At 42.4% G+C, this 16,996-nt stretch overlaps 1 protein-coding gene across 2 annotated transcripts in view; it reads right to left on the bottom strand.

Moving 5' to 3' along the window:
• MYRIP (myosin VIIA and Rab interacting protein) overlaps positions 1-16,996 on the bottom strand; it is a 1,544,915-nt gene that overhangs the window by 505,965 nt on the left and 1,021,954 nt on the right. The window lies entirely within an intron of this gene.

Consider the following 16,996-nt stretch of genomic DNA (forward strand, 5'->3'; position numbering starts at 1 on the left):
TGGTGACGGAACTCGATTGCCTGGTTCGAACCATCATTCCTTTGTAAGGAATAAATACCCTATTATACCCTCGAATACCACGGATTCTGCCTCTTATTTTTACTGAGTTATTCATATTGTATTTTACCGCATAAATTAAGTCTAGGTAATTAAAATTTACCACATAATTGGCGCCCGAACAGGGACTCCTCTCACACCCCACGCGCCGGAGGTGCGTTGCAGACCCGGTCTCCTGCCACAGCCGGACGGACAATTACGCGTACCCGCAGGATTTCCTGTATCTCCCTCAGGCCAACGGGGGCGACTGAGGCTGCGATCAACACCCAGACGAGGCGGTGAGGAGTGCGGAGAATCCCGACCAGAGCCTAGCTGAGAGAGCAAGATCCGAGGTATACAGAGGCCCACCAGATTCCGAAGTTCCGAAGTATCTAAGTCATGAGTCGAGTCCAGTCCAGTTTGGTCTAGTCCAGTCCAGACGTCCGAGGCCTTCCGTTCCGTGCTTCCCGGTGAGTACCGTTGCTGGGGACGCATCTAGACGTGTGCATTAGTTTGTGCCGGTCAAGACGGGTCTGGGTACACAGACCTGGTCTGCACTGTTTTAGCAGTGTATCTGTACTGTTTAGCAGTACATACAGTATATATAGTATTATGCAGTTAACTAGTTTTATTCTAATTATTATTGTTCGTTCTAAAATGTTTTGATATGTTTTAAATGTCGTGGTATGAGTGATTGTTCGATCTTCATTATTGTGTTTATTGTAATTATTGTGTTCAAAAACCGAGTAAGAATTAAGTAACAAGGTTCAAGATGCCGTTATTTTCAAAATTAAGACAGATAAAAACTAGAAAAGGGATACTCGAGGAAGCTGTTCCTATCCCACCTAGGGACACTCCAGGGTACTTTATGTACCATAAACATGGCCTAGATGCCGTATTATATCTTGATCTATGGGTGGACTACACCAAGGATTTGGCAGAGAGTCAGAGATGGCCCGCTGCTGGAACATGGGATGCAGATTGCATCATGAGAATAGAAGAAGCGTTATGGAAAAAGAAAGCCAGACAGTCACAGAAAGATGCCATTGAACTATGGCGTAAAGAATCGCATAGGCGCACAGAGAAAGCGCTCAGAAAGGAAGAGAAAAGTAGGGAAGATTCAGAAAAGGCCCGAGAAAACATACTAATTGACGAAGGTACCCAAATAAAAACAGAACAAGTAGACAGACAACGAAACACTCTTATGAATGGTATGTATCCTCTTCTGGCCGAGGGTTTGCCTAAGGCCACTTTGGAGGTACCAGAAGACCTGCCACCTCCGTTACTCCCGATTAAAGTACATCCCAAGACCGCAAAAGACATTTTCCTTTCTTCCTATTTAGACGATGCAGCCCCCGAATATGCTAATGGTGTGCAGCCACGCACACCACCCGTTAACGGCACTCAACCCCAAAACCAGCTGCACTCACCTCCGCAGCAACAAACTCCTACTCAAGTTCTAACAATTCCATCTGTTTCTACAGTCCTTCCTGCACCGACACTCTCTACCCTGCACCCAACAAACCCTTTTGGACTTGGCACCTCAGGGGGTGCGACAGGAGGTTTTTCCACGCCACCGCCAAACACTAGATTGACTTATAGAGATTTAGCATATCGACGTACACCCCAAACAATATCAGACAGTATATTAAATGAGCCTCTTTCCGATTGTAGATATGATCCAGTGCCAGGAAAACACGACAGAATGTTGCTGTCTTCAGTACGTTTGCGACGAGCTGCAAACTATTTAATGACGTTACCAGGAATGGTTGAACATCTAGACAAAATATATCGCTTTATCCAATCAGGGCAAGGTCCTGAAAGTATTGCCGAAGCCATGGAATACCAGAAAGTAGACATACAAAAATTATTGTTACGCTTTTTTATAAACTGCTTGATCAGAAATAGAGACAGGCCTGAGGTAGATTCGGAGGAAATGCAAGCACTTACCAAATGGGGTCAGAATATAACAGACGGGAGACATGATAAACAGAAGTGTATAGAAGCCATGTGCCGAAGGATCAGAAAAGAAGTAGAACGAATACATGAAAACAGAGTAGAAGCAGAAAAAACTGAATCAGAGGAAGAGGAGGAGGAACAGTCAGAAATGAACACAGGACAATTTGAATTACCAGCTAAACAAATGATAGCTTATGTAGGAAAAGGAAGATCTTTTAATAAAACAATACGTCCGATACATCCAGAATGTAACAGAATTTTTCAAACAGTCATTACAAATCCAAGGACCCCTGAACACTTATTCCAGGCTACTGATAAATACCTTCGAGAACGAAGGGGGTACCATGTGCTCGATTCTATGGATGAACAAGAATTAGCCAGGTCAGCAGTACAATGGGCTGACAGCTCTGAAAAATACAGTGATGATGCGCTAGCACACACGTTTCTGAATCTCGCCCCAGACGAACAGCGTTTAGCTAGTATATACATGATACAACATCTCCTCATATTATATAAAGGCCAACACTCCGAACCTGGTCCCCTACCTGATATATTGATAGAACTACTCATGAATAAATGGAGAGGTTTAGGTACCGATCTAATTAAAGTAATTCTAGAATACAGACATAGATATAGTGCCTTTTTGTGTCCAGAACATGATCCAGCTCCTTCAATGGAGAGAAACCCGTATTACATAGACAGACAGAATCCCTTACGCGAAGTACACCCAGTCAGGAATGATGACAATACGTTTAGACGCGTGTTTGTGTACACGCCCATAACAAAAATAGAACTATTGGAAATGAAAAAATTAGTGCCCAGCCATGACAAAGATCCAGCAGGTTTTCACCGTGAACTAAAGGACATGTTACTCATGGGTGATTATACCTATCCTGACATTATGAAAATATTGAAAGTATTATTGCCTGCCGGTATTTATGAGAAACTCAAGGAAAAGGAATGGGAGGTGGGAGACCAAAAGATTGATTGGACCGCATTAGAAACTGAAGAAAATAACCGAACTGCAGGCGTAGGGCTGGGGGAAGAAAACAAAAGCATTGCCAGGTCTATTAGTGCAAGTATTGCCACGTTTATTAACTACGAAAAAGGAAGATTGGGGAGCAATCTCAGCCTGTAAACAGAAACCCGAGGAAGACACCAGTGATTTTTATTCCCGATTTGAAAAATGTTTTGGTATTAATAGCGGCCTGAAAGCAAATAGTGAGTCATATCCACACCTTTTTGTAACAAAACTAGTCGAGAATTCCCTGCCGCAGGTTAAAAACAGAGTATTGAAAGTTGAGAGCACTTGGCAAGCTAACACTCCTTCACAAATGTTACAAATGTTACAGTATCACCAGAATAGAATTAGAGAAGAACAAGAGCACGAAACAAGGCGTATGAAAGACACGAAAATGAAAATGCTCGTCGCCCAGTCAGTTCCAGCTGACAGTCATAAAAAGGGTGCAACGCAGTCCAGTAATTCAGCGGTTCCCGTTAAAGGGACATGCAACTATTGTAAACAGCCAGGTCATTATATAAACGATTGTGCAGTTCTGAAACATAATATCTCTACGGGTAAAACTAAGGAGAGACCGCGTCCGCCTAGACAGGATCAGATCCAACAACAAGTACCTCAGAATATACAGCCTATGCAAGCTGCACAACAGACCGTACCACAACAACAGCCACAGCCTATTGCCGCAACACAAAACACGACACAACAGATGTACCAGTATGCACAAAATGACTATCCAGAGTATCAGCGCTACACATGAAATAGCCTGGAGAGGGAAGTTGGCTTACCCCTTATCGAGGTTCCTGTAGATCAAGAGGGTCCTTATGTACAGAGTCAAGTATTAGGGAAAGACAGAAAGTTTCTACTCGATACAGGGGCAAGCAGAACAACTATAAGTCACGATGAAGTCCCAGGGGCACCCCTCTCAGGCTCACAAAATATTTCCCTTGGTTTTTCAGGAAAGCCCACTATTAACGAAGTATCGCAACCACTTGCATTCACAGTCGGTCCATTGACACGCACTACAGATCTATTGCTTACGAAATCATGCCCAGAAAACTTGTTAGGTATAAAAACATTGAAAGCCCTAGGAGCTATAATATGTTGTTCTCCGGACGGAGTACGACTATTTTTGCGTGACTTTAAAGGTCACTACGTGTCTAGAGACATGGATCACCGGTTACAGAATCTACCTGCACACTTATGGGCACAAGGCCCCACTGATGTAGGTTGTATGCACATTACACCATATCGAGTCACACTCAAAACAGGAGTGGTACTACCACGAATGCGACAATACAAATTACCGCCAGATGCTATAGTGGCTTTACTGCAAATCATTGATGAGCTCATTGCACAAGGAGTGGTTGTAGAAACAGACTCCAATGTATGTAATTCTCCGATTATTCCGATTCTTAAACGAACTGATCCAAAAGCACCCCCAGTACATCGATTAGTTATTGATCTACGCGAATTAAATAAATGCATTGTACCACAATATCCCGTGGTCCCGGATATTTCTTCATTACTGACAGCTATTGATTCAGAGGCAACGTTCTTTACTGTAATTGACCTCAAGAACGCCTTCTTCAGCGTCCCAATCGATCCGGAAAGCCAATATTTGTTCGGATTCAGTTTAAATGGACGAAGTTTTAAATTCGCATGCGCACCTCAAGGATTTACAGAAAGTCCTAGCATCTACAGCCAAGCACTGAAAAGACAACTTGACAGTATCCACATGCCTGTTAACACTGCACTGCTTCAGTATGTCGATGATCTGCTGATCACCGCCCGAAGCGAACCCGAATGTGAAAAAGCATCACTGACGGTTTTACATTTCTTAGCCGACAAGGGGCACAAGGTGTCCCCTTCAAAGCTGCAATTTTGTGCCCAGCAAGTTGTGTACTTAGGGCACTTGCTGTCCAAATGCGGGAGACAGCTCACACCTGATCGTATCCAGTTAATTGTAAACATGTCACCACCCAAGACACAAAAGGAGGTACGGGCCTTCATAGGCCTCACTTCGTACTGCAGGCAGTGGATTCCCCAATATGCATTTTTAGCTAAACCACTCATTCAGTTGACAACCCAGGAGGCAGCGACATCGACTGTCCTCCCTTGGACTCCAGAACATACACAAGCATTTGAAGACTTAAAGAAAGCTTTATGCCAAGCACCTGTTTTAGCGACACCATGTTACAGTAAGCCTTTTACACTCTTTGTTACAGAACGTGAAGGTACTGCTTTGTCAGTACTCACGCAGGAACAAGCAGGATCACACAAGCCATGTGCTTACTTTTCTAGCACGTTAGATCCCGTAGCTCAAGCTCTTCCTGCGTGTCTGAAATCAGTCGCAGCGACAGCTTTAGCGATTAGACAAAGCGATTCCATAGTATTAGGACATCAATTGACAGTACAAGTACCACACGCAGTAGAGGTTCTCTTGAACCGGACACAGACACAACACTTGACTATAGCACGACTGACAGGCTACGAACTCACATTGTTTCAGCCACACATAGAAATCAGACGTTGTAGTACATTAAATCCTGCCACACTTTTGCCATTAAGTGGAACAGACCCACTGGCACATGATTGTATTGAAGTCATTACTATTACGACGAAACCCAGAAAAGATTTGACAGATGTCCCATTACCAGATCCGGACCTGACACTTTATGTAGATGGTTCATGTATGAGAACAAGTACAGGAAGGTTAGTGGCCGCCTATGCAGTCACGACAGACACCGAAGTCATTGAAACAAATTATATCGACACATTATCAGCTCAAGCAGCAGAGCTTATTGCTCTGACACAAGCCTGTATTCAAGCCAAGAATAGAAAAGTTAACATATACACAGATTCACGTTATGCTTTCGGAGTCGTACACGACTTCGGAGTCCTTTGGCGAGAGAGAGGTTATTTGACTTCTCACGGTGCCAACATTCAACACGGTCCCCTCATTCAAGCTCTATTAGATGCAATACATCTACCTACTTCAATATCTATCATGAAGTGCAAAGCTCATACAAAAGTCACCGATATTATTTCCCAGGGTAACGACCTAGCAGACCGAACAGCTAAGCAAACAGCACAAAATCAGACTCATGCAACTGACTTGACAAAGACAATAGTTCCCACGCCGACACACTGCATGACAGTTAAGGATCCCGCTCTTGATGTAATTGACATACAGACACATGCTACACCAGAGGAAATAAAGAAATGGACTGAATTAGGAGGGATCCAAACCGATCAGGGATGGATGACGAAGGGAAAATCTATATGGTTTCTCCCCGACTCAATGGTTCAAGTTATCATTAACACAATACATAGTCCAGCACATCTAGGAGAAAAAGCCATATTAGACAGTATTCAACACATTTGGTTCAACAAAAACTTACGAGCTGCAGCCAAACAGAAAGTCCGAACTTGTATGATTTGTTGTCAGTTCAACCCAGGTAAAGGCGTACCTGTAAAGCAGGGTGGATTTCAACCTCCCGATCACCCTTTTGAAGTCCTCCAGATGGATTATATCCAGATGGAACGATGTCGAGGATTCAAATATGTCCTCGTAGTTGTATGCGCTCTTTCCCGTTGGACAGAGGCGTATCCCGTTTCAGATTACACTGCCCCGACTACTGCCAAACAATTAGTTCGTGAATTCTTCCCACGGTATGGTTTGCCCCGTATCGTGTACTCAGATAATGGCCAGCCGTTCTCATCCGAGCTAATGAAACACATTTCACTCTTGTTAGGCTATCAATGGAAATTCCACTGTGTCCGACATCCCGAGGCAGCAGGTCTCGTGGAACGCCATAATCAGACCCTGAAAATACGACTCTCCAAAATCTGTAGAGAGAAAGGTGTCGACTGGATAGTAGCCTTACCGGTTGCACTATTTTACATGAGAATGGTAGCACATTCTCGCACAGGGCTATCCCCGTACGAGGTGGTCTTCGGTAGGCCACCAAATATGTGGGGGACGCCTATACCTCGTAAAATAACTGATGTTGATTGTAATATGCTGACAGATTACCTTGCTTCCTTGATGTCTGCACTACAATCTTGCCGTTCACAGGTAGCTGCAGCCTTTCCCGACAACACCGAGGTAAAGCCCCATGAAGTGGTTCCTGGAGATCTAGTTCTCGTGAGAAACTTCGACAGGAGGAGCCCGCTGGAGCCTCGTAGGCAACAACCAAAGCTGGTTCTCCTAACGACGAGGACAGCAGTGAAGGTCGAAGGTCGCAAGGGTTGGTTACACTCGAGTCATATCAAGAAATTCCATGGACTACCATCCGAACTGAACTCTCAGCCCTGCCCCCTTCCAGAGACTGATTCAAAACTCCCCCTGGTTGAACTGACCGAATCTCAGAATTACAAACTGAAACTAAGGTCTAGCAAGTCAGACAATTCGATTGTTTAAGTCCTCTCCAAGGTGAATCGGTTGAATTAAGTCTTTGACATGTATCCTCTAGACCGAATGAGAGAGAAAAATAGACAGAAACAGCTCAAGAAACATGCATACTGTAAATCACTTCATAGTCACTGTATAGTGACATTGTTGATTATGTTTTTTCTAAGTCTTTTTATTATTGCTGCAAGTATACTGTTACATATGTACTATCCTATTTTCAAGCGTGCTTACAATGTTACTGCCGAACATTCTTTTAGTGAACTACCTCCACATGAGTTGTCCTATAGATTTGCGCTGCGCAACAACACATTCATTAGTATGTTACATCATTCCCATCAGACCAGCAACGCTACAAATTGTTGGATATGTGGCCAACTCCCTCCCTATCAGAAATACAAAGGAGTTCTGCCTCTCTTTCCATATCCGTTCACACACAATGGTTCCTGTGGAGCATGGTTTAGTTTGATCAACTCTCTAGATTCAAACACTGTAGTATACCAGAGCAACTGGGTATGGGGAAACCTGAACTTAGTTTTGCTTAAAGCCTGTTATCCTAACAAGGAGGGACTTCCCAAAAGAACAGGAACTGACCTAGAAAATGAAGTGTATGGACTAGGTAATTTTACACTTAACCTCATGATTCTAAATGTTGAATCTGAAGCTACACTAGTCTTGCCTGCTATGTCCGTATTACCAGTCAAAGGTGAATTCTGTGTAAGAAAGAATGGTTCAGTACACCTGGGTCATAGTAAATGTACTACTGTGATCGATTTCAGTAATAAAGGCAAGTCTACATTTAGAGCTTCCCGTCACTCCTACTTCATCTGTGGCCACACCGCATATATACGCCTACCCCTAGATTGGGATGGTACCTGTTACATTGCATTCCTTCTGCCACCTGTTTTCCTAGCCCCTCCCGATTATCATAGAAATACCAATCTAGTACACCATAGACCCCAGAGAGATATCCCGATTGTTGACTACACCGAAACCGCATGGGAACAATATACAGACTTCAATAAAGGTCTCTTTCCTTACATAGGTGTTGTCTCAAACAGTAAACTGATACGTAGATTAACCAGAACCCTTGAAGCAGTAGTGAATGAAACCACCTCTGCCCTAGGCAACCTAACAGAGGAGCAGTCTGCGATGCGGATTGTTGTTCTCCAAAATCGTCTTGTCCTTGACTTCATCCTTGCAGATAGGGGCGGAGCTTGTAGGGTCATCGGATCAAGTTGCTGTGTTTTCATCCCAGAAAACGCGCCATCCGTATATAAAGCCATAACTCGTCTTCACAAGATTGCAAATCAGATACATCAGAATGCAGGCACCTGGACATGGTCCGGTTGGTTCTGGAGCGTGTTGTCAGCCTGGGGATGGAAAGTCTTATCCTTCCTAGGTATTGGCCTTCTCGTAGTATTCAGTTGCTGCCTATGTTTACAATGTGGACCAGCGATTTGCGGCCTGTGTGCCACATCGTGTATTCCACGTTCAAGTTTTCATTCAAGATCCCGGAAGAAGAAAGAAGAGCAAATGATGTTACATGAACAGATTGATGGATTTCTGAAGATCGATATTTCATGAGGGTCCGTAGGGGACAAGGAGGGAATGAGGAAATATGAATTTTTATGGTCAATTGTGTCCCCTATCTAGACCCCAACGGCTCCATGTACATGCTACAAGTACATGTATGTTCCCTCCACTTCAAGCTATGAAGACGCAAATACGATTGTGTCCAACGTTAATATGTACTCTTTCATATCTGCCATGAATGGGCCAGATATTCCGTTCCTAAGTATGCCTTGCCATCGTCTTTATATGGTATACTTTTCACGTTTTCCAGCTCTGGCAAGGTAGGCCCCGAATTCTGCCATCGAGCCTTTTCTTACTTCTGCCTCTGAATGCTCCAGCCTGGACCTGCATCTGTATCCATGAACTTTGTCTTACTTCCTGCGCGGCTAACGGTGCCTAAGCCCGGCCTGTTGCCTGCCAAAATTGTATTCAGCCTTCAAGTTATCTGTTCCGCTCCTCAAGAAGTGCATTCCTGTCTAAGTAGCTTAGGTAAACATTCCCCTAGCTGCAGAGCAAAGGGCCCGGCCTTACTGTCTCCGTGCAAGTAATTCATGACTCTCGTTACCATGGTAGGCCCATGCCCCCTCGCATCTCATGTAGACACTTAGACGCTTGTACACGCACTAGCAGTCAGTATAGAATAGGATCTGTCCGAGAAGACCTTTCCTTCTAGATAACATAGTTCTTTAAACACAAGATATTAGATATGATTTAGGACTAGGTTGTCCTGACACCCCAGACTTCTGTCTCCTCATGTAGGGCTAAATGTCAAGTTCCTTTCACCCTCTAGTTACACGTCAATCACACGTCATGCGGCTGCGCGCGCATCTCTGCCATGTATTTTTGCTGACTTTGCAGGATTCTCTTATGGATCCACCCATTTGTGTCATCATCATAATGACGTTTTTAGTATACGCCTCTATGCACGCCTATTGTAACACCTTTTTCATTACGTATGTGTATTCTTATCAGCTGTTACGCCTTCTGCATATGTCTTTACTGTAATGCACTTTAATATAAATATGCCAACTTGTCAATAATGTATTGCTGATCCCTTCCTGAACCTTCGTGGTAACGGAACTCGATTGCCTGGTTCGAACCATCATTCCTTTGTAAGGAATAAATACCCTATTATACCCTCGAATACCACGGATTCTGCCTCTTATTTTTACTGAGTTATTCATATTGTATTTTACCGCATAAATTAAGTCTAGGTAATTAAAATTTACCACATTCTGAGAGGTGTTAAGTTCTCTAAACCTCCTTTAGCAAAATATTCTAAGTTATGGGCCGTGAATCTGGTTTTCAAACTCTTTGTGGATTGGCCAGATAATGCAGTTCTCTCTCTGAAAATGCTTTTAGTCAAACTTACTTTGCTATTGTGTCTGGTTTCTATCAAAAGTGTTTCTGATGTCAAGGCTATGGATGTTTCTTCTGGACAATTTACTCCTTCTGGTGTGTTGTTTCATATTAATAGACGTACAAAAACTAATATGAACACTGTTTTTTATCCTTATTTTCCTGATCAGCCTAAGTTATATGTAGGTCAATGTCTCAAAGTATATGAACAAAGAATCTTTGATCTCAGAATGTCCTCCCATTCCCAGCTTCTCATTTCTTTTCGTAAACCTCATAAACCAGTTTCCTCTGCCACTTTAGCCTGTTGGGTTCGTTGGGTCATGTCCCTGGCTGGCATTGATGTTTCTGTTTTCGGGGCACACTCTACCAGAGGAGCCATGACATTCAAAGTTTTTTGGGCAGGCCCCAGGTTGGAGGACATTCTGAGATCGGTGGATTGGTCCAATGATTATGTTTTTCGAATGTTTTATTGCAAACCTGTCTTTTCTGCTGCTTCCTTAGTGGTTGATATGCTTTGAACAAGCATAATAGGAGCCTCCGGTCTTGCCATAAAATGGAGATTTTCCTAATAAGTTAAGATGGAAAGTCTTAATTTTATTAAAGACACGGAGGCGAGTATTATCCCGCCACAGCACTTTTTAATTTGTGTTTTCTCCCTCCCTACAGGGACTCCAGCTTTACCACCCGCTTCTTCCTGATGGGCTCCAGCACCTTCGATGGGATCATGCTCTGCTACGTGGTGTTTCCTAAGGCCCTGCTGACCCTCCATATCTTGTTGCCACTTCCAGGACGCCTCTGCTGGACTTCGGTCAAGATTTTTTCGCTTGGACTCTGGCTTTATGTATTGTTTTTGCTATTTTTGGACTCTACTTAACTTGCTCGCTTAAGAAAAGAGGGCTGTTCGCAGTCAGAACTATTGTTATACCTTAGACTGTGCGGTCATTGGTTGTTGATGTTGATTCTATTCATTCCCATTGGTCAATCTTTCATTTGGCCTTCTGGGAACTGTAGTCTTTATACGTTTATCTTGGCTGCTATTCTTATAAAAGCAAGATCAGAAAGCATAATACTCTCCTCCGTGTCTTTAATAAAATTAAGACTTTCTGTCATAACTTATTAGGAAAATCTACATTTCAGGTTATACACATATGTAAAATAGACACACCATATACGTCCATGACAGTCATCCTTTCTTGTATGTGCTTTAAAATGAGGGGGCTGCATAATATGTTTTCTCATATGCAAACGCATGGTAGTACACACTATGCATGTCCAAAATTGAGAACTTTTGCTTAATGAAATTTCACAAAGATTATGTGAAAAAAACATGAAGATAAATTTTGCGGTATCTCAAGACAAAATTGAATGTAATGGATACCTGGAATTCAAAAGTGTGGTAAGATGCTATGAAGGTCAAGAAAATGAAAGTTTGGAGTCTGGAAATACCAAATATATGTAGGCTTTATTATGGACATTAGTTTGCACTATCAATTATTTAATATTAGTGCAGAGCAGTACATTGTGGCATAATCACTGTTTAAGGTGCACTGTTCATTTGATGACCAACATCAAGCTTAGAACTATATGGGAATTATAAGTACTATATATTTTCTAAATATATATAACCTAAAAAAGGCAGTGGTGGAAGCGAAACATCCTTTGCTCTGAACAGCTGTCAGGGAGAATGCACCAAAAATGACGTATGGCAGATTGCAAAACCTTTTTTTCCAAAAACATGTCCCCCTCCATTCTCCTCAAGCAAGAAGACCTGCCAAGGATTGATGCCCCACCCCCAAATCTGTGTTCCTCTGGGTCTCTGGAGAGTGGTGGTAGCAGACATGTATGGATTTTCTAAGGTTTTAGGGAACCAATAGGCAATACATAGAGTGCAGTGCATTCAAGAAATTTGAAAAGCAGATGAAAGCGAAATGCCTTTTTAGGGTAACTGTCATTTGGTCACAGGTATAATACCACAGCCATAAATTTGCAATATCTACACAGCTTAAGATTTTAGTCACTGGGTGCCACACCTCAATCACCTGGATTGGCTTCCCATGAGAATGTGCTGAACATGATGCATTTCAGACTTTTTAACATTTATTCTAAACCATGGCAACTCCATCTAGTCTCCCTTGTGCAGTAATGTATACATGGTGTGACTTTACCACCATATGTGTTTCTCTCAGTCTTTTGAATATGCTGCTACCATTTTTGTAAGGGTCAGGTTGCCCACAAGTGATAAACCTGGAGAACTGCATTCAGGAAATTTAAAAAGTAACTTAAAGCAAGATGCTGGTTTAGTGTACCTGTCTTTTGGTCCTAAATATCCGTGGGCTGTATGGAAACATACTACTACCAGATGTTTTCTAAATCTACACATCCAAAGATGTGTGCCAGACTGCCCTCTTTTGGACTGACTGGTCATGAGAATGCGCTGAACTCGATGTATATCAGATGTTTACAATTGTTTTCCAAGACATTGTAAACTCATTCAGTCTTCCCACATGGAGGAACATAGCCTTGAAAGAGTTAACCCCCATCTGTGTTTCTGTCTGTATCTTCAGCCTGGCTGTACCAGACATCTATGGGTTTTCTATAGGTTAAGAGTGCCCACAGTTGCAAACCTTGGCACACATACATTCAGGAAATTTAAAAAGCAAGATGGTGGATTCAAGGACCTATTTTTAGGTCACAGTAACATCCCTGGGTGGTGCTGAAACTTACAACAACCATACATTTTAAACATCTACCAATCCTACAATGTCTATCGCTGGGTGTCAGATTTCCCTGAGCTGGATTGGCTGGCTGGGAGAGCGCACAAAACATAACATGTTTCATATTTCTGATTTTATTTCCAAAACATGGCACCTCCATCCAATATCCCTCATGCAGGAACATATCCGTGCCAAAACTTCACTATCTTGTTGCTCTTGAGTATGGGGGTACCAGACATACATAGGTTTCCTTATAGGTTTGAGTGCACGGAGGCAATAAACTTGGTGCACTGTATTCAGGAAATTTAGAAAGGAACTGAAACCAAGATGAGGGTTATGGGTACCTGTCTTTTGGCCATAGATATATTTCCTGGGCTGTATGGAAACATACCAGCACCACATATTTTTAATATCTAAGATTTATATCAAGAGGTGTCAGACCTCCCTTGCCGTGACTGGCTGGCTGAGAGAATGCATTGAACAGGACGTTTGTCAGATATTTCATCTGTAAATTCCCTCCAGGTTCTGTTGTGCATAGGAGCACCAGCCACATATGGGTTCTCAGTTGGTTTGAGGTGTCAACAGGTGATAAATTAGGTGAAATTTGGAAAGCAACTTAAAGCAAAATGCTGGTTTACCTGTGTTTTGGTTGCAGGCATCATCCCTGAGCTCCTTGAAAACATACACAACCATGTATTTTGAATTTGTACCTATCTTAAAGTTTCTATTACTGAGAGTGCCAGGTCTACCTTTCCCTGATTGGCTGGCTGGGAGAATGTGCAGAGCATAACATTTGCTAGATTTTTACAAGATTTTGTCTAAAATATGCCAATTGCCTGTAGTCCCAATCACCTAAGGAAATATCATTAACAAGGCTTGACCCTCGTATGGCTCCACTTGGCCTCCTAATTGTTTGGGTTTCTATGAGTTTGTGATGCTCGCAGGTATTGGTAGTGGTTAACATTTGAAGTGGTTAACATTTACTAGTGGTGGTGCGTTGGTCAGCTCCCCATCATCTCACAGCAAACAAGTAGGCACAAACACACACACAAAGGACAAGTACATACATACATACACACATATTCACAAACACACACTTTTAAATACACTCACTCAAACATATACACACACTCACATAATATTCATGCTCAAATACACAAAGCAAGAGCACCTACTCTCCTCACTGACCTCCCTGTTTGTTCCATCTTGGACCAGATCTTCTTGTGGTGTAGGCAGGAGGATAAAATGCTGGTGCAGGTGACAGCAGCCATGTGGTACTAGGCTTTATTAGTGTTCAAGAAACAGAGAGAAGCTGTTCACAGCTCTGCCCACTGAACCTGGCTGACACCGAGCACCAACATGCAGTAGTCTGGGAGCTCAGATTAGAGGCTGAGGTGAAGTCACAAGTGCACAGAGGGATGATAACACGAGCAGAGATGCAAGCATAGGAAGCAAATGCTGCTTCGTATTGTTAGTCTCTCATTTGCTGAATGTTAGATGGTCCAGCGAATGAGAGGAGGAGGAAAGATCTACATGGCAGGTTTCAGCACGCACCATGGCTCAGAGGTAAAAGTAAATTTTGTTAAAACTTACCTTGTAATTGCTGTGATGGTTGGTCCAGTCTGCGCAAGGCAAGGAGTACGCGAGGCAAGGAGCACACGAGTCAAGGCACACTCAAAACAAGGCGCAAGCTGGAGGACGCTGTGCGAAGAGCGCATGTGGCTGTTATCAGTTCCTGAGGCAGGCGCGGAGGCGATTGTGCACGTCATCGCATTTACACATGCTGGGGCTACGCACAGCAGCCATATTTTGGGAACTGATACAGTGAAGTCAGCCATGGGCACATTTTAACCTCGCCTGTCAGTTATCGTTTACACAGATACAGGCACGGTTTTGGAAAGTAAAAGAGAGAGTTTAAAACAAATGCTACACCTATGTCTTTGGCATTAAGAAGGGTTACCAGTGATAGGCCCACGTCATTTATGCCTGTGAATGTCACATTAAATACAACGACAGGCACGCTTTGAAGATTTGCCAGTAATTAAATTGAATATTTTACTTTATTCACACTCTTGGTTTTCCTACATTATATAAACATAAACAGGGGTCTATACTTTCCGCGCATTATTTGGCTCATCATTAATTTCTTTTTAAGGAACTTTCTATACACTTCTTTATTTTATAGCATGGCTTCTGGCAATGTTTGGAACTTGCCTCCACCGCAAGCATTCTTGGCTGGCAAAGGAGAGCCTATATTAAAATGGAATGAGTGGAAGGAGCATTTTGCGAACTATATTTCCACTTTTTCAGATGATGAGGAATTAACACTGGTTAAAATTAAGAACATTTTGCTACATTTGCTGGGGGCAGGAGGGAGGGTGAAAAATGTACAACCGCATAAAAAAGAAAATAAGACAAGAAGACTAAGGAAATGTGTATGAACATGCGCTTGAGGATCTAGACAGGTACTTCAATCCCACAGTATGTGTATTGGTCAATCGATACAAATTATTTAGAAGGAAACAAGAGAAGAAGGAGTAAGTGGAGGATTATGTGGCTGCTTTAAAAAACATGGCCCTAATATGAAGATTCAACAATCTACACAACGAGTTTATAAGGGACCAAATTGTCATATGTTGCTGAAATTCCAACATTCAAGATAAACTGTGGACAATGGGGCAATTGTCCCTACAGGATGTGATAAATGTGGTAAAGAAAGCAGAATTAACGGGTAGATGTGCCAGGGCGGTTGTTACACAGAAAGGAGAAAAAGTATGTGATGAAATGGAGAAAGTAGTGGTAGCTAAAGTGCAGATGAACGATAAATTCAAAAGTAGTGTGAAATTTGAGAAAAAAAGGGTTTGAAAGAAGGAAAAACCTTTGAACAGTTTGATCGTTTTATATTTAGTGGTAGGTGTTTTAGATACGGCAACAAAGGGCATTTAGCTAATGATGAGACGTTCCCTGCGAGGTACCAAAAATATTCAGATTGCGGCCTGGTGGGTCATTTTCAAAAAGTAATGGTGGTACAACAAGGTAAATTGGAACATGACATTCTTAAAATGTATCCTGAAGTGTTTACGGGGGCTATTGGCGGATTGAAGGGTTTCCAACAAAGGATTGTGCTCAAGAAATGTATAGTACCACAGGTGCACAAAGTAATGAGTATTCCTTTAAAATTGAGGGAGTAAGTCAAGAGTAAGTTGGAAAGATTATGTATGGAAGGTGTTATTGAGAAAGTAGAGGCAGTACAGTGGGTTTCTCCCTTAGTAATGGCCAGGAAGGCCAAGGGGAAGCTCAGGTTATATGTAGACTTGAGGGATCTAAACAGGAGTATCATTGTGGACCAATTTCCATTACCAAAAATAAGGGAGATGCTTTTAGTTACAAAAGGGGTTCAGTGGTTCACGACAATAGACCTCACTACAGCGTACCACCAGGTCCCCTTACACAGAAAAAGTAGAAGCCTGACAACATTTGTAACACCTTTTGGGTGTTTTAGATTACCGTTTTGTGTTGGCATCTGCTGCCACGATGTATCAACGCATCATGTTTGAACTGTTTAAGGATGAGTGAAATAGCATGTTTTTTCAAGATGACATACTGGTGATGGGTAAAACAAAAAAAGACCATGATGCAACTGTCATAAAAGTGATGAATGTTTTGAAAGATAAGGGACTCACTGCAGAATATTAAAAAACTTACGTTTGCACAACAAAAGGTGAAATATTTAGGTCATGAGGTGTCAGTGGAGGGTATCAAACCCAAAAATGAATTACTAGAGGCTGTAGAGAAGTCTCCGGTGCCATGTAGCAAGGATGATGTGAGAGCCTTTTTAGGCCTAGTTGAGTTTTACTCTAAATTCATAGAAAACGTTTCCTGAAAAACCTATAACTTAAGGCAACTTTTAAAGAACCAATG

Source organism: Triturus cristatus, chromosome 10 (genome assembly GCF_964204655.1).
Source record: "Triturus cristatus chromosome 10, aTriCri1.1, whole genome shotgun sequence".
Taxonomy (NCBI): Eukaryota; Metazoa; Chordata; class Amphibia; order Caudata; family Salamandridae; genus Triturus; species Triturus cristatus.